Source organism: Schistocerca serialis, chromosome 5 (genome assembly GCF_023864345.2).
Source record: "Schistocerca serialis cubense isolate TAMUIC-IGC-003099 chromosome 5, iqSchSeri2.2, whole genome shotgun sequence".
Lineage (NCBI taxonomy): Eukaryota > Metazoa > Arthropoda > Insecta > Orthoptera > Acrididae > Schistocerca > Schistocerca serialis.
In genome coordinates this window covers 477,987,736-478,010,875 of record NC_064642.1, presented here as the reverse complement: position 1 = coordinate 478,010,875, position 23,140 = coordinate 477,987,736, and the positions used below count along the sequence as shown (strand labels likewise).

Below are 23,140 nucleotides of genomic sequence, written 5' to 3'. Positions count from 1 at the left end.
CGAGCGGTTCTAGGCGCTTCAGTTTGGAACCGCGCTGCTGCTACGGTCGCAGGTTCGAATCCTACCTCGGGCATGGGTGTGTGTGATGTCCTTAGGTTAAGTTAGGTTTAAGTAGTTATAAGTCTAGGGGACTGATGACCTCAGATGTTGTCTCATAGTGCTTAGAGCCACTAGAACCATTTTTTTTAATGGCCACAAAAGCGTGTAAATTTACATCCATTCATTATTTTAGAGCTGTAAGACGTTTTTTGCTCCACAATGGAGGAACACAGGTGGAAAAGGCAACAGTACATCATCGACAGTAGCATGTGAACAGCATGAAGATACTTCATAAGCTGCGAATAAAAAAAATTTCCAAATCAAAATCTATAATTATGACTAAACTATATGTAGGATTTGAAAATGTGGGCGCAAAAAGCTGTGAAGAAAACCCAGCCACAACTTGTTTGAGTCCTATTTGATGACGTATGAGAAGTGTAAATATATATTACTGTTGAAAAATAGAAGTTAAGAAACAGTGCTTGGTTTTATTTTTGTTTTAAGTGTTAGTGACCAACATGTCTGTTTCATTGCTCCCCAGTTTTGTAAATCCAAACTCTGAAACTTTTTTCTTTGTTAGAGTAAATTTTCTATGATTACGTTACACCTATGTTGTATATTTTCTTACTGCATGTGTGATATGTCGGCGGTGGGAGGCAACGAAGAGTCAGAAGATCAATCATTTCACTCCCAGTCTTCCGCCGGCCGGGGTGGCCAAGCGGTTAAAGGCGCTACAGTCTGGAACCGCGCGACCGCTACGGTCGCAGGTTCGAATCCTGCCTCGGGCATGGACGTGTGAGATGTCCTTAGGTTAGTTAGGTTTAAGTAGTTCTAAGTTCTAGGGGACTGATGACCTTAGAAGTTAAGTCCCATAGTGCTTAGAGCCATTTGAACCATTTTTATACCCAGTCTTCCACCTATGTGGGGTACGACACTGTGCTTGAATATGGTAATACTGTTATAAAGGTTACGGCTCTTTCTGTATGTGGCTCCATCCCACTGCAAACTGTAAGTAGAACGGCCAGTTCCTCGCTGCCATAGGGACAGTCCACAGCCAGCCATACCTGGAGGAAAGACAGCTGATCACATCTCTCTGCCAATACATGAGCCATGTCGAGAGGTCAATCATCCCGAGGCGTGGCCAATGCCTTGCTCACCGGCCCATCAGACCAGAGCCAAGGAAATAATACATTCCACTGCCCCCAAAGTGTCGCTTTACCTCCAGCCATCCCTTGGCTTCTTTCCTTGGCTCAGTGGGTGAGATGTGAGTGAAACATTGGTAGTTCCACCACCAATAATATATTGACACATAAGACAGTTTAAACAAACAGACTAATACATTCTGGCTTCACTCGCTCAATAACTCGCGGCAGCGGTGCGACACGGAGTTGTACCATGCAGATCCCAGTCATCGCTGATCCCCCAACGATTCGTGTTGCAGCAGAGCGCCAGGTGGCGTAATCATCTATTCAGTACCGTAACCACGACCCACTGCGGCGGTGTCGCAGTCCTCTCCTTACGAATTCTTTCTTTGCGTTATTAACAAGCGGCTACGGAGTGCCGCGGAGTGCTCCGTCCCGGAACCGAACCGGTGACCCTAAGGTACGGCGTCTTCTGGCAGAGTTCATCAACCTCTAGGTTCACAGGTGACCCATTTGGAGAGTCCACAGTCCATTCGTTCTCACCAGCGACCTGAGTAAGTACCGCACGAACTTCTTTCTGGTTACATCTGGGATGGCATCTTCTGAGTCGAGCTATTGGCATGGTATTGACACCTTTTTCTGTCGAGCAACGTGGCGGGTAAGTCGTTGCAGCGAAGCATGACGTCCGCTAACCATCGGTCCGTTCGTCCAGGCGATGTTTCTTCGTCTCGTCTTTCTCCTCTCAAAGGATCATGTCATGCCTATTGTCGGCGGAATTTATTCGGTGTTTTCGCCAATGTCCCGAAGTTTCTAGGGCGGCGACTGACCCTTCGATCGTTTATCTATGCTTCTCACGTTGGGCAGAAACATGACCAATGTCGACACACATTCCGGCTTTCCTTGTTATACCTGTATGCTGACGTGGTAGAGCAGTGCCCTGTCGTCCTCCTCCGCATCGCCAGATATATCATGCACCTGAGTTCAGTATGATGACAGTTGCTGCAGCAATGACCGCTAATGACCGAACTGCGTTGGTCGTTGTTCTCCATTGAAGTATTGCTCATCTGCTTGGTCGTTGACCTGTCGAAGCACTGACTGCTGCTGCACGAACTTCGCTGGTCAACGGCCTCCTTGTTCGACTGCTGCCGCTTCCGAATATTGTGGCTCAATGTGTCAAAGTCTGTAAAATGTTCCCTTAACCTATAATAAGTCTTTACGCATATTTCTGCCGGATCTCTCCTTTGAATGATCATAAATAACACTATTATTATACACAACCATACACACACACACACACACACACACACACACACACACACACACACACACACACACACCGTCGTCAGGCCACGCGTCGCCTACGGTGACCATCCGACCGCCGTGTCATCCTTAGTGGAGGATGCGGATTGGGGGGGGGGGGGAGTGGGGTCAGCAAACTGCTCTCCCTGTCGTTATGATGGTATTCTTGACTACTCGATCGAGTAGCTCCTCAATTGGCATCACGAGGCTGAGTGCACCCCGAAAAATGGCAACAGTGCATGGCGCCCTGGGTGGTCACCCATCCAAGTGCCGACCACGCCCGACAGCGCTTAACTTCGATGATCTCACAGGAACCGGTGTATCCACTGCGGCAAGGCCGTTGCCTACACAGCTATAAAGAACACAGTTATTATAAACCCTACAATACTGAATATTACCCGACTCTCCTCAGAATTTCGAACATCTTGAACCATCTGATACTGTCGAACGCTTTTTTCAGGTCGACAAATCTTATGAGCGAGTCTTTATGTTACTTTTTTAGTCTTGCTTCCGTTATCAACCTCAACGTCAGAACCGTCCGTTTGGTGCTTAACCTTTCCTAAATCAAACTGATAGTCATATAACACATCCTCAATTTTCTTTTCTATTCTTCTCTACATTATTCATGTCACCAACTTGGACGCGTGAGCTGTTAAACTGATCGTGCCATAATTATCGCACTTTTCAGCTCTTTCAGTATTTGGAATTATTTGGATGATATTTTTCCAAAAGTAAAATGCTATGACGCCAGACTAACACATTCTACATAGCAACGCGGGTAGTGGATTTGCTGTCACTTCTCCCAATCGTTTTAGGAATACCGATGGAATGTTATCTACCGTTTCTGCCATCTTTGATCTTCAGTCTTCCTAAGACCTTTTAAGTTCTGATTCGATTACTGAATCTCTATCTGCCGGCCGGTTTGACTGAGAGGTTCTAGGCGCTTCAGTTTGGAACCGCGCAACCGCTACGGTCGCAGGTTCGAATCCTGCCTCGGGCATGGATGTGTGTGATGTCCTTAGGTTAGCTAGGTTTAAGTAGTTCTACGTTCTAGGGGACATGATGACCTCTGATGTTAAGTCCCATAGTTTTCAGAGACATTTGAACCATTTTGATCCCTATCTTTTCCCCAGCGACACCTCTTTCTACTTTAGTCACATCAGTCAAGTTTTCCCCCTCATAACAGTCTTCAGTGTATTCTTTCCACCTATTTGCTTTCTCTCCTATGCATTTAACAGTGGAATTGCCATTTGCACCCTTAATGTTAACACCATTGCTTTTATTTTCACCGAAAATTGTTTTAACTTTTCTGTATGCTAGGTCTTTCTGACAGTCAACACTTTTTCGATTTCTTTACATTTTGCATGCAAACAGTTCGACTTAGCTTCCCTGTACTTTTTATTTATTTCATTCCAAAGCGACTTGTATTCCTGTGTTCCTGAATTTTCCTGACCATTTTTGTACTTCCTGTTGTGGGTTGGCAGGAGAGCCAACACCGTGTTATTAGAGGAAGCCGAAAGGCACGTGTTTTAGCTCACGCAGGCTGGCGTGAGGTCTGGAACAGGACAAGGAAATTAGAATTTAGAAAAACGAACGTAGCTGGTGGAATACTTAACTTTAATCCACTAACGATGAGCGTCGCTCTTGACTGTACATGATTCAGTATCAATAGTAACTGGTAATGGCGCCTTGCTAGGTCGTAGCAAATGACGTAGCTGAAGGCTATGCTAACTATCGTCTCGGCAAATGAGAGCGTATTTTGTCAGGGAACCATCGCTAGCAAAGTCGGTTGTACAACTGGGGCGAGTGCTAGGAAGTCTCTCTAGACCTGCCGTGTGGCGGCGCTCGGTCTGCAATCACTGATAGTGGCGATACGCGGGTCCGACGTATACTAACGGACCGCGGCCGATTTAAAGGCTACCACCTAGCAAGTGTGGTGTCTGGCGGTGACACCACACTTCCTTGTTTCATCAACCAACTGAAGTATTTCTTCTGATATCCACGGTATCTTCGCAGCTACCTTCTTTATGCCAATGTTTTCCTTTCCAATTTCAGTGATTGCCCTTTTCATAGGTGTCAGTTCCGCTTCAACTGAACTGCCGACAGAGCTGTTCCTCAGGGCTGTGTAAATAGCCTTAGAGAACATCAAACGCATCTTTTCATTCCCTAATACTTCAGTACACCACTTCTTTGCATATTTATTCTTCCTGATTAGTCTCTTAAACTTGAGCCTACTTTTCATCACTATTAAATTGTGATCCGAATCTATATCTGCTTCTGGGTGTGACTTACAATCCAGTACCTGATTTCAAAGTCTATGCCTGATTATAATTTAATCGAACTGAAATCTTCCCGTATCTCCCGGTCATTTCCATGTATACCTTCCAGACTATTCTGTGTTAATACCCGACATTTATCACAGAACTTTATGTTTCTCCTTTCTTGTTTCTAGTACCAGGCCCATATTGTCCCGTAACCCTTTCTTCTACTCCTTCTCCAACAACCCCATTCCAGTCCCACATGGCAATTAGATTTTCATCTCTCTTTACTTACGAATTACCCATTCAGTATCCCTATGCTTTCTCTATCTCTTCTTCTTCAGCTTGCGGCATCGGCATGTATACCTGAACTACGACTGTTGGTGTTGGTTTGCTATCGATTCCAAAGAGAAGATTCGTGTCACTGAACTTATACTCTCTACTCTGTCTTCCTATTCATAACAAATCCTACTCCCGTTATACCCTTTTCTGCTGCTGCTGCTGCTATAATCATCTGACCAGAAATCATTTCTTTTCATTTCATTTCACTGACAGCCACTGCATCTAGATTAAGCCTTTGCATTTTCCTTTTCAGATGTTCTAGTTTCCGCAGCACCTTCAAACTTCTAACATTCCACACCCAAACTCGTAGGACGTTATCTTTCTGTTAGTTATTCAGTCTTTTTCTAAGGACTACCTAACACTTAGCAGTATCCTCCCGGTTATCCGAATGGTGGACTGTTTTGGAATCTTTTGTCAAAGGGGAGATCGTCATGATACTTCTCAGTTACAGGCCACATGATCTGTGGATATACATCAGGTGTGTCTTTAATGCAATGGTTTCCATAATTGCCGATGATCATTACTGATTTTTCCGCTCTGAAGGCAGTTTGCCACATCACGGACAACAGAGTGACCTAAATATCTCTCCTCTCCTCAGTCCTCTTGGGCAGAGCCGGAAGTCTTCGCCGCCAAAGCTGATGATCTTTTATTTAATATTTAACCGGTAGGTGGCCGTGGGTGGGGGTGGGGAGGGAGGGAGGGGCTCAACCCGGGACCGAGGGCCCCTTTTATTATCAATCAAACGCGCTACCAATAGACCGCAGGTGCCCAGCTGTTAAACAAAGTGACGTACACTTGTCAAACATATCCGCCAGATGATGGAAAATTTTGCGGGCAGTCTGGCTCTTCGTCTGTCTGAGGGTGCTAGAACTGTATCTTTATTCAATAGGATTATAGATTCGTAGTTAAGTGATGGTCGACAACAGAGGATGATTTTTAAATTAATTTTTTTTACTCTGATAAACGGTTAATTTGAAAACCTTGTACTATAGAACACTGATCTAATGTGAAGCCACGTCTTTGTACACAATAGACGTGAGCAAAGAAAACTGTATCAACTCGCTACCAAACACCTCGCTCACGTATAGGAAAGGTCTTTAAAGTCTGTCCAAGGTGGCTGACATTTATCAGATCTTCAACACTACGAATCACTAACGTTCTATGGAATTCTGTTAAGGCTCCCAATTACACGAACGTGAGTAATTGTACAAGATAGCTCGAGCACCCATGAAAGGTAATAAAATTGTATCATGTAACTGGTGGTGGTGGTTAGTGTTTAACGTCCCGTCGACAACGAGGTCATTAGAGACGGAGCGCAAGCTCGGGTTAGGGAAGGATTGGGAAGGAAATCGGCCGTGCCCTTTCAAAGGAACCATCCCGGCATTTGCCTTAAACGATTTAGGGAAATCACGGAAAACCTAAATCAGGATGGCCGGAGACGGGATTGAACCGTCGTTCTCCCAAATGCGAGTCCAGTGTGCTAACCACTGCGCCACCTCGCTCTGTGTATCGTGTAACTGCTGGTAATTCCTACGTTTAGATTTGACGTACGTTATGCACACTAAAATGAACAGTTTGGTGAACAATCTGAAAATTGACGTTCACCCGTGATTTTACAGTCTTATGGCGTTTCTGTGTCCCCGATTTCCACGTCTGTAAACCTCCACGAAGAAGGTCTCCGTTGTTGTGTGTGCAAAATCTCCTCGATCGCTCGGCCCTATACCAGGCCTCTCTCTTAAAAGCCGTCAGACAGATTTTCTCTGATGTTACGTCAGATACGTAGAATTTCAGTTTTCATTGTGTGGCTGGAATGAACCCAAAGAGTTATTAATCTTCACGTCTTACATGTGACGCCCTGTATCAACAGAAACCGTCCATTCATTTCCCACTAAAATAAAAATATATTTTATCGATGTGTATTAACAGGGACAATAAAACACGAAGAATGAATAGCAATCCAGCAACAACTGAGCAGCGCTACCGAATCGGCACATAAATTCGTCTTCAAAAATCATTTTGTTTCTGACTGGAAACAAACCGACGCTTTCCGTCGACAGTAGGCGTCGCATGAAATATTCGATGAGCGGTATTTCTTTGGGATGATTCCAGCTAGACAATGCAACAACGAAATTGGAAGTATCTGCTGAAACATCACAGAAAATGCACCTGACGACTCTTAGGAGAGCCCACCTGAAGATCTTACTTGCATCCTCCGTTTTGGGTACTGCCCGTGAACAACCAAAATTTAATCTAAATTATCTAATAACTATTGTTTTCGAACTACAGTCACAATAATATCTTAACATTCGAACGTTAGCGGAGCAGTTACTCCATACGATTCCGTTTCGGGAAATAAATTGTCATGCAGTAAACTGCGGTGCTAGAATCAGCCGTAGCTGAGAAAGGCTCGGTCATCACTGGTATATGAAGAAGATAGTAGAAGAGTTCCGGAAAATTCCATCTGTCCCTAGCCTTAAGAGGATGGCGTATTCGTTTTTTCGTTTTTTTTTTTAATCACATTCTGGAATGGTAATCGACAAAAGTTTCAGTGCTTGGTAAAAGTGTGCTGGCGCTACAATGTTGGCACCTTGGGGTGATTAAAGTTACGGAATAGCGACACACAATGTCCCGTTGGCGGTAGTACCGCGCATACCAGGTAAAAAAAATGGCTCTGAGCACTATGTGACTTAACTTCTGAGGTCATCAGTCCCCTAGAACTACTTAAACCTAACGACATCACATACATCCATGCCCGAGGCAGGATTCGAACCTGCGACCGTAGCGGTAGCGTGGTATAAAATGGCAGTGCATTATCAGAGCTATCGTTTGTACTCAGGTGATTCATGCTCCATCGTCCATAAAACATCCATCGTTGTCTGGGAACATGAAGTATATGAATGGCTGCAGATCTTCTCCAAGTACCCAAAAATAACCATTTCCAGTCAAAGATCGGCTCAGTTGGACCAGAGGGTCCATTCCACATAAACGTGATTATGGCCGCACGATGGGAATTAAAAGAGTTTCAACGCTGGATGGTAGTTAGAGCTAGACGCATGGGACATTCCATTTCGGAAACCGTCAGGCAATTTAATATTCCGAGATCAACAGTGTCAAGTGGGTGCCGAGAATACCAAATTTCAGGCATTACTTCCCATTACAGACTACACAGTGGTCAACGGCTTTCACTTAACGACCGAGAGCAGTTGCGTTTGTATAGAGTTTCCAGTGCTAACAGACAAGCAAAACTGCGTGAAGTAACCGCAGAAATCAATGTGGGACGTCCGAAGAACCTGCGGCGAAATTTGGCGCTTTTGAGCTATGGCAGCAGACGAATGACGCAAATGCCATAACTAATAGTATGACGTCTTTGCAGTGCCTCTCCGGGGCTCATGAGTATATCGGTTGTACCCTTGACGACTGGAAAATCGTGACCTGGTCAGGTGAGTCAAGATTTCAGTGGGTAAGAGCTGACAGTGGGGTTCGAGTGTGACGTAGTCTTCTAGAAGGCATGGACCCAAGTTGTCAACAAGGCTCTGTGCAAGCTGTTGGGTCTCCATAATGGTGTAGGCTGCGATTATGTGGGATGGACTGAGTCCTCTGGTCCAACTGAACCGATCTTTGACTGGAAATGGTTATTTTTGGATACTTGGAAAAGATCTGCAGCCGTTCATATACTTCATGTTCCCAAGCAAAGATGAATGGTTTATGGACGATCATAGGACGCCATCTCGCAGGTCAGAATTAATCGCGACTGGTTTGAAGGTCAGTCTAGCGAGTGATTTTACCATCCAGATCACTTGACATTAATCCCATGGAACATTTATCGAGAGGTCAGTTCGTGCACAAACGCCCGCACGGGCAACATCGCCGGCCGCGGTGGTCTAGTGGTTCTAGGCGCGCAGTCCGGAACCGCGGGACTGCTTCGGTCGCAGGTTCGAATCCTGCCTCGGGCATGGATGTGTGTGATGTCCTTAGGTTAGTTAGGTTTAAGTAGTTCTAAGTTCTAGGGGAATGCTGACCACAGATGTTAAGTCCCATAGTACTCAGAGCCATTTGAACCACTTTTCGGGCAACACCTTCGCAACTGTGGACGGATATAGGGGCAGCATTGTTCAGTATTTCTGCAGGGAACTTCCAGAGACCTGAGTCTATGCCACGTCGAGTTGCTGCACTATGCTTCGCAAAAGCAGGCCAGGAACTATATTAGGAAGCATCCAGCGACCAATGTCACCTCAGTGTCCTCTGGGTAGTAGTAAGAGAGCTTAAACTGACATCACAGAAACTTTGTTGCACATTAGGAGACAAAATTAGGTGTTAGATAAAGGCATAGGGAGGTTATGTAGGGATTTTACTAAAGAGGATCAGGTAGTGATTGTGGGTGGGGCTGGTAATAGTATTGATAGGGATGGGGAGTATGACATAGACGGTGACCTGGAAAAGATAGCCACTCAGACTGGCAACACGAATGTGCATTTCGTGGAACTGTTTCAGCGTCACGATCGGCCTCATCTTAATACAGCCGTCAGGCGTAATAACATGAGACTTGGAGGTGCGGTGATGGCAGAAACCATGGGTCACATTTCAGTGGTGTCGGTGGAGTCTGTCAGCAGTACGGGTTTCACTAGACATGGCCTGCACCTCAACAGGTATGGGGAGGTTGACAAAGCTTATAGGTGACCGCATAGGTGGGGTTGGTGGGATCACTCATGGGAAAATTCCTGCAGTAGTGGGTGTTAGAGCCGCACCTTTTTTAGATTGAAGCCAGCTGATAGGTATTCCTGCTTAAGGGAAGTCTCTCTAACAAAGGAACCACTTTTGACAAAGCTTAGGTATCCGAGTAATGAGGGAATTAGTATATTTCATAAAAATATACAAGGTATTAGAGATAAAGTCAGTGAACAGCTTATAGATGTTGACTCTGAAATTATTGGTATATCTGAACACTTCTTAAATAAGGAGATAATTCAGAGGCTTCCTTCACCAGGATACAGGTTGGCTGGCAGCTTTTCGAGGAGCTCTTTGCGGTGTGGGGGAGTAGCCATGTATGCAAAAAACGGCATCCCATTTGAGTCAATTGATGTTTCAAAGTACTGCACTGAAAAGGTGTTTGAATGTTGTGCAGGTGTAGTTAAATTTAACGGAGCTAAACTTCTAACTGTTGTTATTTATAGATCCCCAGACTCCGATTTCACAACATTTTTGCTAAAGCTAGAGGAGGTTCTGGGTTCACTTTATAGGAAATACAAAAAGTTAGTTATATGTGGTGACTTCAATATTAATTGTATAAGTGATTGCGCAAGGAAGAGGATGCTGGTAGACCTCTTTAATTCATATAATCTTAGGCAAACCGTATTCTTTCCAACGAGAGTGCAAGGGAACAGTAGAACAACCATAGACAACATTCCTGTTCATTCCTCATTACTAGAAGGGCATTCCGTTAGCAAAAAGGTGAATAGCCTTTCAGATCATGATGCACAAATTTTAACTCTAAAATATTTTTGTGTTGCAACACGTGTTAAATATAATCATCAGCTGTTTAGGAAAGCTGATCCAGTTGCTGTAGAGACCTTTGTAAACCTTATCAAGGAACACGAGTGGCAAGATGTTTATAGCGCTGATACAGTAGACGATAAATATAATGCTTTTCTTAAGACTTTTCTCGTGCTCTTTGAAAGTTGCTTTCCGTTAGAACGTTCAAAACAGGGTACTAGCACAAACAGGCAGCGTGGATGACTGACTAGAGGGATAAGAATATCTTGTAGAACAAAGTGGCAATTATATCAAAACGTCAGGAACAGTCAAAATCTAAATGCAGCAGCCCATTACAAACAGTATTGTAAGGTGCTTAAAAATGTTATTAGGAAGGCAAAGAGTATGTGATATGCAGATAGAACAGCTAAGTCTCAGGATAAAATTAAAACCATATGGTCAGTCGTAAAGGAAGTGGCTGGTCTGCAGAGACAGGTCGAGGATATAGAATCAGTGCGTAGTGGGAACGTCCGTGTTACTGATAAGTCGCATATATGTACAGTATTTAATAATCATTTTCTGAATATAGCAGGTGAACTAAATAGAAACCCAGTCCCAACAGGGAATCATATAGCGCTCTTAGAAAGAAGTGTCCCGAGACTCTTACCTGAAATGCTCCTCTATGATACTGACGAGAGGGAGATTGAGTTAATAATTAAATCACCAAGACCAAGGACTCTCATGGATATGACGGGGTATCTAGCAGAATACTGAAGTATTGTTCCATGTATGTTAGCCCAGTACTTAGCCATATCTGTAACTTTTCCTTTAGGAGTGGCCGGTTTCTTGACCGATTAAAGTACTCGGTAGTCAAGCCACTTTATAAAAAGGGAGACATTGATAATGTTGACAATTTTAGACCTATTTCTATGCCATCGGTGTTTGCTAAAGTTATGGAGAAGGTTGTATATACAAGGTTACTGGAGCATTTAAATTCACATAATTTGCTGTCAAATGTTCAGTTTGGCTTTAGAAATGGTTCAACAACTGAAAATGCTATATTCTCTTTTCTCTGTGAGGTTTTGGACTGATTAAATAAAAGGTTGCGAACGCTAGGTGTTCTCTTTGATTTAACGAAGGCTTTTGACTGTGTTGACCATAAAATATTACTGCAGAAGTTGGACCATTATGGAGTAAGGGAAGAAGCTTACAATTGGTTCGCCTCTTACTTTAAGAACAGAAAGCAGATGGTAATTCTCCACAATATTGAGAGTGGTAGTGATGTTCAGTCCCAATGGGGCACTGTTAAGTGGGGCGTTCCCCAAGGGTCGGTGCTGAGGCCACTGCTGTTTCTTATTTATATAAATGATATGCCTTCTAGTATTACAGGTGATTCAAAAATATTTCTGTTTGCTGATGACACCAGCTTGATAGTGAAAGATCTTGTGTGTAATATTGAAACATTATCAAATAATGTAGTTTGTGAAATAAGTTCATGGCTTTTGGAAAATAATTTGATGCTAAATCACAGTAAGTCTCAGTCTTTATAGTTTCTAACTCACAATTCAACAAGAACCGATATTTTGATCAGGCAGAATGGGCATATTATAAGCGAGACGGGACAGTTCAAGTTCCTAGGCGTTCGGATAGATAGTAAGCTGTTGTGGAAAGTCCATGTCCAGGATCTTGTTCAGAAACTAAATGCTGCTTTATTTACCATTAGAACAGTATCTGACATAAGTGACACTTCAACACGAAAAGTAGTCAACTTCGCATATTTTCATACGCTTATGTCGTATGGTATTATGTTTTGGGGTAATTATTCTGATTCAGAAAGGGTATTTTTGGCTCGAAAACGGGCTGTTCGAGCTATATGTGGTGTAAGTTCGAGAACATCTTGTCTACCCCTATTCAATAGTCTGGGAATTCTGACATTGCCCTCACAGTGTATATTTTCTTTAATGTCGTTTGTCGTTAGCAATATTAGCCTATTCCCACGAGTTAGCAGCTTTCACTCAGTTAATACTAGGCAGAAATCCAATCTGCATGTGGAATGCACTTCCTTGACTCTTGTGCAGAGAGGAGTGCAGTATTCTGCTGCTTCCATTTTCCATAAGCTACCACAAGAACTCAAAAGAGTTTGGGCTACTGCTAAAGTTTTTAAGTCTAAACTGAAGAGTTTCCTCATGGCTCACTCCTTCTATTCTGTCGAGGAGCTCCTGGAAGAGCTAAAAAATTAAGCAAATTCCAGTGTTACTATGTTGATTTTCTTTATTTAAACTTACGACTTGTCACCTGAATATTTTTTTTTTATTTCGTTTTATCTGTTTCTAATATAGTGTTATAATTTCATGTATTGACTCGTTCCGTGACCATGGAGACTTCTCCTTAATTTGGTCCCACGGAACAATAAATAAATAAATCAATCAAAAAAGTGTTGGTTTCACCTGGGAGAAACCTCGTTGTGCCGATATACCGGTTGCTTAAAAGGGCTGAAGTGTTCAACAAATGTCAGGAGTGTATCACAGCCGTAGGAAATATGGAACTGGCAATCTTGAAGCAGTATGTATATCCACAGGAAGAATGGCGCGGAGTGTTACCTGCAGTTTCCAGTATCCTACTTGGTTTTAAGGATATGATGCAGGCGTGCTTGATTTCACAGTTGTAGCTTTGTATTATATCCGAATATCAATATGTGGTGTATACACTTACTTATTTGATTTCAGTGTGGTTGTCCACACTCAATGGTTGTAGATGGCAATGCGGACACAAATCTCAATAACTCGTTGTCAGAAGTGGCCATAAAAAGTGCAGTAAGAGTCCTTAGACAAAACGACTAGAATCGAAAAAAAAATTAGTGTTTCAAAAGAGAACATAGAGGGAGAAGATTCTACCAATCTCACTGCAGGAGAAAGAGGGCGAACGCTGGGCGGATACAGAATCGACAGTTGCGACCGATTCTTAGCACAGGCTTATAGTTTATGCATGGGGTACACTGTTTAAAAGAGTCTACCAAAAAAATTAAATCTCTACCAATGTTGTCAATTCGAAAATGAGCAGAAGTAGTTCTACATACCTTTCACATTCCAATGAAAATATTAGTACCAAATCCACACAATGTGTTTTTTGAGGGAAGAACGCCAGATGTTAGGGATTAAACGCTACTTTCCTTATCTTGAAGAAGTTCTCTACATCCAAACTCCACATACCTATTTCTCTTCCAACACCTTCAAGAAAGTTCTGGGGAAATTGGTGTGCTGTAGATTGCCACCTAACAGTGCACATATGACGAAATGAAGAAGAGAGACAGGAATATAATGAAAACAGTTATTAATCTAAGCTATTATGATTATAAACTACAAGTGATAGCAATCATTATGCTATCCAAACTGTGATCATAAATCATGCTAGTTTTTACTCACACGTAATTCTACTCGTAACATCAGCGAGATACTTAAAATGGTAAAACGCGGAATGCTTCTTCAGATGTGAATCCTTAGGTTTTGACGGCTCAAAGACTGTTCCATTAAGTTTCGGGTCTGCAACCGCAAGAATTCCTCTTCTTCTTCTTCTAATATTTCGGCTGTATTACGTTCAGCCATCTTCAGAGTGAGCCGCAAGACTGCCGCTCCAGTGCTCGCTGCGTCCTTTTATACTCGTGTACCGCGCGACTGCGCATGCGGTCACAGATGCAAATGCGCCAGGGACATTGGTCGGCGGCAGAGACGTGCACAATGCGCGAGTTACATCTATGAGTCCGCAGTCGATCTGTATTGGCATGTCGATATATCATTGTGAGCTGCACTGTGACGACGTCTTTGTGTGTATATTACACCAAGTGCCGGATTCCATGATTTATCTAAGTTGAAACCACTATCTCTATCAATTAAATTGGTCGTCAAGCGAATCTCAATTGCCACCTTCACTATTGAGTCCCAAAAAGATGATGTTGTTGCCAAAATTTCGACGTCGTCATACAACATACTGTGACTAGTGTCAATACAGGGCTCTGCCACTGCCGACTTCTCAGCGGGAGTCTTGCGGCTCACTCTGAAGATGGATGAACGTTATACAACCGAAATATGAGAAGAAGAAGGAGAATTCTTGCAGCTGCACACCCGAAACTTAATGGAACACTTCTTTAGAAGTCCGGAATTCTTGATACAACGTTCATTGTGATGCTTCAGGTAGCACTCTATGCCTAGTACTATATCTCTAGAAATAAAAGATTTCTCGCCGTATTGCCGGAAGAAAGAATAAAGTGAGACATTTGATAAGAATGTCGCTCACAAGGAAGTAGCAAACTGGCAATCAAATGCAAAGAAGTAGGAAATTGGCAATCAAATGGAACGATGGCCCAAAGGCGAGACATAGAGTCCGCGTAGAATACTGTGACGTGTGGCCGGCAGATACGCAGTCTTCAAGGCACGCGTGGAGGGAGCCATAGTGTGGGAGGTTACCAACAGGTACTGTAGGGAAAACGCCGATCGCTGGAGGGGAAGTGCCACTTTACACGGAAACCTAGACTAACATTTTTTCTAAATGTTAAGTGGAGCCGCTCCACGCCCACACTTGCATGGCGACCATTCAAAATGATCTATCACCTCTGCAGCAGTTAGTATCTAAAACGAATTCCGCTGAAAATTCAGAGATTTATATTCGCCTGGCTTGTCAACAATTTGTAACTTCCAGAGAAGCGTCGTTAGTGGCAAATTTTGAGTAAAACCTACACATTTCTCTTGTTTCATGTTAAAATTTGCTTCTTTTGCCGAAACATAGCGGAGTTTACAGTCTCACCTCACTGACATGATGTGCAGAACAAGTTGCGAGAGATTTCTGAAACAGTGGTTTACTAAATGCGAAACTGTGGAAAAGTAAGCGCAGTAGCCTACAAAAATGCATATCCTCGGCACAATTTAAATGTGCAAGACTTCACTTACTTTGATCGAAAACCTATAGAATATCTCGCATCACAAGATATAGATGGCCCTTAAGAATTACATTCTTTCATCGAAAAAGGCAGTATTTGGTGGAGTAACACCGTAGATGAAGTTTTGCGTAAGAAATGTATGGCAAAATACTCCATGTGTGCTATCATTTCGATATCTTAGACCGTTTATGAAGTATAGGGAATGTTGTATTTCACTCTGGCTATGTCATTGGTGTGGCTCGATAGCAACTGTGTGTGCTACATTATATCAGTTTTCTCGAGATTGGTGACAGATAGGGACCTCCACCCAAGGCTAAAGAAAAATTCAGTATGTTAGCTAAATTTTATATACAGCAATATATTATGAAATATGCACCAAACGCAGAATCGTAGTGACCCTTGGTTTTCATTGCTAACTTTTTCGAATTTCGGGCCGTGTCTTACTTCCACATAAATATCACAATAACTATGACCATTGATGAAATAATGGGCGAATCATCATGAACCTGGCATATGAAGTTATACGTAACGCAAACATTATTTTTAATGAATATTTTCTGTAAAGTGGTTTGAGAAAGTTTGCACGGCGTGCGTCTCGATACTGTCATCGCAGACCGACGGAAAGGTGGAAAACATTGTCAGCCTCCCCTTCTGAACAATCGAATGAACTTGCCCAGCGCTCTCGACGAAAACTGCTCACTCTGCATCGTTCACTGTATCCTGCAGAGACTCTGCCTACGGTTTTCCTCTCCTAAACAGTCACACAAACATAAACGGTGGGTTTGGAGGAAACCGCCTGCATCTCTGGAAACGACTGACAGAGTTTTTGATGGGGTTAATAAGCCTTGGGGCACCTACTTGCGTTAAATTCGAAACAAAAATTCGAAAACCCTTATCGATGACGAAGGCAAGGCAGTACATAATATCTGGGAATGCCCACTTTGTATGAACTGAGTCTGTGGCGCCTGGCCACCAAGAGCTGTTGCATAACGATTTGATTCATGGATCCAGTTATATGGTTCCATCCGTGTGCAGCGATGTTGCGACTATGACGTGTGGGGCCTGAAGATGGCATCAATGTAATGCCGAAACTGCTAGTATATGAGAAGTTTATAAAATAAATTTCTACAATATATACGGCTGTTGGTAAATTACTGCATCAAGAAATACGCGCCAGACGTTGTCCCATGGGCCATAATGGATCAACGAAGATTGTATCAACAATGTCTATAGCGATCCGCAACAACTGAATTGGTACCCCAGGTCCAGTGAACGAAATAGTGGGCTGCGCTAGACACTAACACAATCGCTATTTCAGTAGTCTTAGATACCACGATATCGTAACACTAAATTCCCGTCAGCTGCACTACGATAATCTGTGTCGGGAGACCGAGAAGCAATGCATACATTTCACTTGAGGTCAACAACTGCGGCAGACGAACAGACAACAATGTGTGCTTGGAGAACGTAAACAGCAATACCGGAGTGGAAGCACAACTGCGGGCACGTGGCTCGCCACCTAGTAACCACAGACGGAATAACGTTAGCCGCCATGTTGCCTGCGCTCCTCACTGACAATAACGAACCCTCCAACAAGGGAACTAGCGGATAATGGATGGATGGATGGAGAGGGTTGTATGGGCTGACGACAGCAAGGTCTTCAGCGCCCACTCAGTAACAGTTGAGACGGGTGTCAAGAAAAGACTCAGAACAGTAAGATAAAAGAGAAAGTAAAACACAGGTAACAAGGTTGGAAAAATATGTGCCTACCCACACCGAAGCGTGGGACGAAACATGTCGCCAGCAGTAACACATGGAAAACACAGGAAGAAAGTGGCAGAGGGAGCTAAAACAATGTAGCAGATGGAAGTGGCTGGCTGTCCGCAAGGAAATAAGTGAGGAGCCAGCCACTTTGCAATACACTAAAACCTCCAGCCTAAAAGTTTGGGCCAGAGACAACGACAGAGGCACATTCCATTACAACGCCATCCACAGAGTCCAGTAAAGTGGCAGCATGTGCTTACAGACCAAGGAGCGAAGTACTTCTTTTGGAGAATGTGGTAGGTAATGATAATTTTTATAGCTGTTCATAATGTTCAAATTCTGCAGCACCCGCTGAAGTGTCAGAGCATCGGTGCTGTCGATGACATCTTGAATGGCTGTTTTCAGCTCATCAGTGGTTTTGGAGTTATTGCTACACACTTAGTCTTTAATATAGCCCCACAAGAAGGAGTCGCATGTGTTCAGATACGGGGACTAAGGCAGCCAATCAAGGCCCATGCCAGTGTCCTCTGAGTACCATCAGAGCCAGAATGCCGTCCCCATAATGCTCCTCCAGAGCACCAAACAATCCCCTGCTTCGATCGGGTCGATCTCCGCCTTGCATGATCCACATCTTGTCGAAATCAGGGTCACCTTTGATTATCTTCCAACATCTTCACGTGCCGTTCAGTAACCACCGTGCCTTCAGGGTTCAAATGGTTCAAATGGCTCTAAGCACTATGGGACTTAACATCTGAGGTCATCAGGCCCCTAGACTTAGAACTACTTAAACCTAACTAACCTAAGGACATCACACGCATCCATGCCCGAGGCAGGATTCGAACCTGCTACCGTAGCAGCAGTGCATTTCCGGACTGAAGCGCCTAGAACCGCTCGGCCACAGCGACTGGCTTGCCATTAAGGAATATCGCACTGATTATTCTGTGACTGGACATTGCACACCCGTTGAGAGTGAAGAAACTTATCAATCGTGAAATGCGAATTCTCAGTTCCCCAGATGCTCCAGTTCTGCTTACTGACGAACCCATCCAAATAAAAGTGGGCTTCGTCGCTAAACCAAACCATATTCACATCAAAGTCATGTTCGTCAATTCTATGGACAATATTACTGGCGAAATATAGCCGCTGTTCCACGGCCCTGGGGTGTAATAGCTGATGGGTTTGAATTTTATATGGGAAGAGATGCAGGTCTTCAGCAACAGTGTGTCGCAGTGCCTCCCAGTTGATTCTCACCTCTTGTGCAGCTCGTCTGATCGGATTCCTGGGCCTCGTTTGAAACACAGCGCGTGTCTTCTCGATGTTTTCAGGCGTTTTCACCCTACTTGGACGACCGACACTGTCATCTCGAACAGTACCTGTCATCTCATGCTTACAAACCCCGCTCTTGATTGTTAGTACACTTTGACCGCTTATCTTCAGTTTAACTCAAACTTCCTTTGAGCCGCAGTTGCGCTGTTATTGTTCGTATAGTAGGCCTTCAAACGCTATCTGCTCAGGCATTTCACGTGCAAATGGCCGACAAAAACAAGGCATGTGCGCATGGGCATACAAATTCCCGTCATGCCCCGCGGCAAGTCGTGCAGTTTGAACGTCCTAACGCAAAACCGTCACGAAGTTATGACAGTTTTATTTTATGTAGTTCAATAACTCTCACACTGTATTTCAGTTAATTATAGTGTACAGTAGTGACAAGTAGAGGGAAACTGGTTGTAGTTCAATAACAGTGGTTGGTTGGTTGGTTGGTTGGTTTGGGGAAGGAGACCAGACAGAGCGGTCATCGGTCTCATCGGATAAGAGAAGGATTGGGAAGGAAGTCGGCCGCGCCCTTTCAGAGGAACCATCCCGGCATTTGCCTGGAGTGATTTGGGGAAATCACGGAAAACCTAAATCAGGATGGCCGGACGCGGGATTGAACCGTCGTCCTCCCGAATGCGAATAACAGTGGAATGTATAGATAGTTGTGGGTGTACTCATTAATAGCAGAAATAGTTATTTGTAGAACCTGATATCATAGTGTCATGGAAACACAGAGATTCACAAATTTTTAATTACCTTGGTCGTAGTATAATCCAGAAGAATTTCATGATTCAGAGCCAAGAGCTGCTTGTAAAAATTTATTTGTTATGGACCGATTTTCAGTCCACAGACCATCGTCAGATCGTAAAATGTTTACAACAGCTTTTAAGACGATATGAAATCAATTGCATCAAAAAATACCAAATACACAATGTTTTGCACTGATTTTATATCGTCTTGTCAGCTGTTGTAAGAATTTATGATACCTGATGCCAGTTTGTGAGGTGAATCGCGTAGTATAATAGAGAAATTCTTAGCAGCAGCTCTTGGGGTGAAACATGACGTTTTTCAAATATTTACTAGCCGAGATGCACGACCACACGATAATAGTAACCAAATAACTGCTATCGGTCGACTGACAACCGCCTTCAGATCATACCAACATTGAGACGCCATACGTTGTTAACTGCCACATATGTCCTGGTCAGATTTTTGATACTTTGACAATTTGCGCATTATGACAACTCAGTAGTGGTTAACAAAAAGTGATGTCTCAGTTAACGTGAAAGTATTATCTGAGGATGGATTTTGGTGAACCCACACCGCTTATCTGCTCACTAAAGGACCGTAATGCGATCGATACTTCTAAAATTTTAGGGAAATAATTATGGTGATGACAAGTTGTAGTATCGCCTTTGAAAGTACGTGTAAAATCTTCAGTTGCCGACGTACAGGAACAAATATGAAGCTGTTACAGCAGATATTTGAGTAAGAACGATTATAGCCTGCGTTTAAATATTAGCTTACAGGTTAAAATGTTCTCAACAATAAATAAAAATCAACCGCTGACCATATCTTCGAACGTTCGTCATAAGACTTTCTCATTTGCTGAGATTGCTGAGGACGCAGCTAATAGCCAGTAGGTGATTAATCGTAGTTCGCAAGCGATATTCGTTTACTGACGTACTGCCGGATCTCTGATTGCAGTTTGATTCCTAAAGGTCGGTAGTGTACAGGAGTTGAGACTTATAGACCTTGCAACGATGGTCACATAATTTTCGCAATTGTGACACACATAATTTTAATAAATATTTAATAATAGGTTTAGTAAAAAAATGCTTCGAACTAGAAATATTGGGAGTAAATCAGTGTCAGCCAACAATGGTGCTATGCATCGCGTAGTGGGATGTAGCACATCACAAATACTTGCAGTGTAACACGGTGCAGATGCTACACAAAAATGGTTCAAATGGCTCTGAGCACTACGGGACTTAACTTCTGAAGTCATGAGTCCCCTAGAGCTTAGAACTACTTAAACCTAACTAACCTAAGGACATCACACACATCCATGCCCGAGGCAGGATTCGAACCAGCAACCATAGTGGTCGCTCGGTTCCAGACTGAAGCGCCTAGAACCGCTCGGCCACAAGGGCCGGAACAGCATACACATCTAAAAATGAAGTTATTAATTTGTTTCAGTGACATCAGACATTTCAAAATACGAGAGTAGACGGATATACAGGGTGAACCACCTAAAACTAGTTCCGCAAATATTCAGGAAATGGAAAGTACTATTGATTTACCGTTTTCGCAGAATGGTTGGTAGTCAGTTTCTTGTATTGTTAGCCAATCAACAGGCTGTATTGATACTTAGAAAGTGTAATTTTTGTGTTAACATACACTTATTGAAATGGAACAATATATATTGAAACTGACAAACTAGAAGTAAGGTAAATTAGAACATCAGAGGTGTTCGTTGCAGAATTCTAGTGCGGGTCATTTACGAGATATAGTATTTTGAATTTCCCGCACAGACACTTGTTTGTGACATCCGACCTGCGTAGTTCCTAGGTACTATTTTCATTTATTTGCTTAAGTGTACTTGCGAGTTCCTTGACTGCATTGCGACTTACTAGCCAGTTATTGTGTGACAGTCCAAGCAGTAGATCGCGAGCTGACGATGGAATTAACAATGTAGAAAAAGCTGATGTGCTTAATGCTGTATGGAGAATGAGGGAAGAATGCAGTTCGTTCCTGTACGGTATATGTGGCAACATATTCCAATAGAAGTTAACCATTTTGGCAATTATTTATCAACCTCTTCAACCAGTTACGTGAAAATAGTACTGTAACACCTAGAATCGTAACAGGGAAAAAGGTAACGACATAAGGGGGGGGGGGGGAATTAATGTTCTTGCTGCTGTTGCAGTTGAACCGAAAGTTACCTCCCGCGCATTCACATGACGAAGTGGCATGAGTCAGCCAGTTGTCCTTTGCAGACTCCATAGGCATAGGTTCCGTCCCTGTTACATCTTTGTCCATCAAGAACTGCATGGACACGATTATGACAATCGTGTTGACTTCTGTACGTAGACATTAAGAGGGGATGCTTCAGAAGTATCTTGCATATTGTTTAGTGATGAAGCCACATTTACCAATCATGACAAGGCAAACCACCAAAACATGTAGTATTAATCTGCTAATAATCCTCGTTGGCAACATGAGATGGAACGTCAGGGTCCATGGAGTGTTAACGTATGGAATGGGACAGTGAACCATTAGCTCATAGGCCCATTTTTCATAGGCGGAACACTGAAAGCGTACAAGCATTGCAGCATGCTAACCGACGACCTTCAACGAAAACTAGAAGACGTTCCTCTGCAGACTAAGAGGAAACTGTGGTACCAACATGATGGCTGTCCGTGCGATAGCGCACGAAGTACTACAGCATGTCTTCACGAATTGTTTCACCACCATCGGATCCTTCGGTTTGGACGCAGAGACCTTGTACCTTGGGCATCCTGTTTCCCGGATTTGACAGCTGTAGACTTTTTTCTATGGGGGAAGATGAAACACGCCGTCTACAAGGACATACCAACCACACGTTATGATATGTAACGACGTTATTTCCGCAGTGTACTTGGGCAACTCCGCTGAAACGCTAGCACGTGCGCAGAATTCGTTCCATACCAGACTGCCAGCGTGTATTTCCGCTGCCGTCAGTCATTTTGAACACAACCTGTGATTGTCAATTGTCTCGCTACAGGTCAGAGTGAGTCCATATAACTAGTATACGCACTTGTGCTGTACTTTAGTGTGTGCTATACAGGTACTGAACAAGTGTCGGTGTGGGATCTTTTAAAAATACTGTACTTCATAAAAGACTAGCACTACAATTCTACAACAAACACCTATGACTTTCTAATTTCTCTCTCTCTCTCTCTCTATTCGTTTAGTCGGTTCCGACTCTTCGTGACCCCATGAACCAAATCACGCCACTTTTTCCTGTCTTGCACTTTCTCCCGTAGACCTTCCAGGTTGGAACACATTGCTTCTGTGATGCCATCGATCCATCTCATCCTCTGACGTCCTCTTCTTCTAGTTCCTTCACTCTTCCCCAGCATTAATGTTTTTTCCAGCGAGGCATGCCTTCGCATTGTGTGTCCAAAGTAGGTCAGCTTTTGTTTTAAGATTAGACCTTCCAGGGAGAAATCTGGTTTAATTTGCTCCAATATTGATCTGTTGGTTCTCTTTGCAGTCCATGGAATTCTAGGAAGTTTCCTCCAACACCACAATTCGAAGGAGTCAATTCTTCGCCGTTCAGCCTTTCTAATGTTCCAGGTCTCACATCCATACATCACAACTGGAAAGACCATAGCCCTCACAATACGGATCTTTGTTGCTAGTGTTATATCTCTGGACCTTATAACCTTGTCAAGGTTTGACATCGCCTGCCTACCGAGCAACAGGCGTCTCCGGATTTCATGGCTGCAGTCACCGTCAGCAGAGATCTGGGAACCGAGATAACTGAATGTGGTCACTACCTCCATGGTTTCTCCTGCTATATCCCACGAATTGGTAGG

General features: G+C 43.4%; 1 pseudogene; it reads right to left on the bottom strand.

Annotated features, from left to right (window-relative positions):
* Window positions 1-2,707: 2,707 nt before the first annotated feature.
* LOC126482469 (5S ribosomal RNA) lies at window positions 2,708-2,825 on the bottom strand (annotated as a pseudogene).
* Window positions 2,826-23,140: the final 20,315 nt, after the last annotated feature.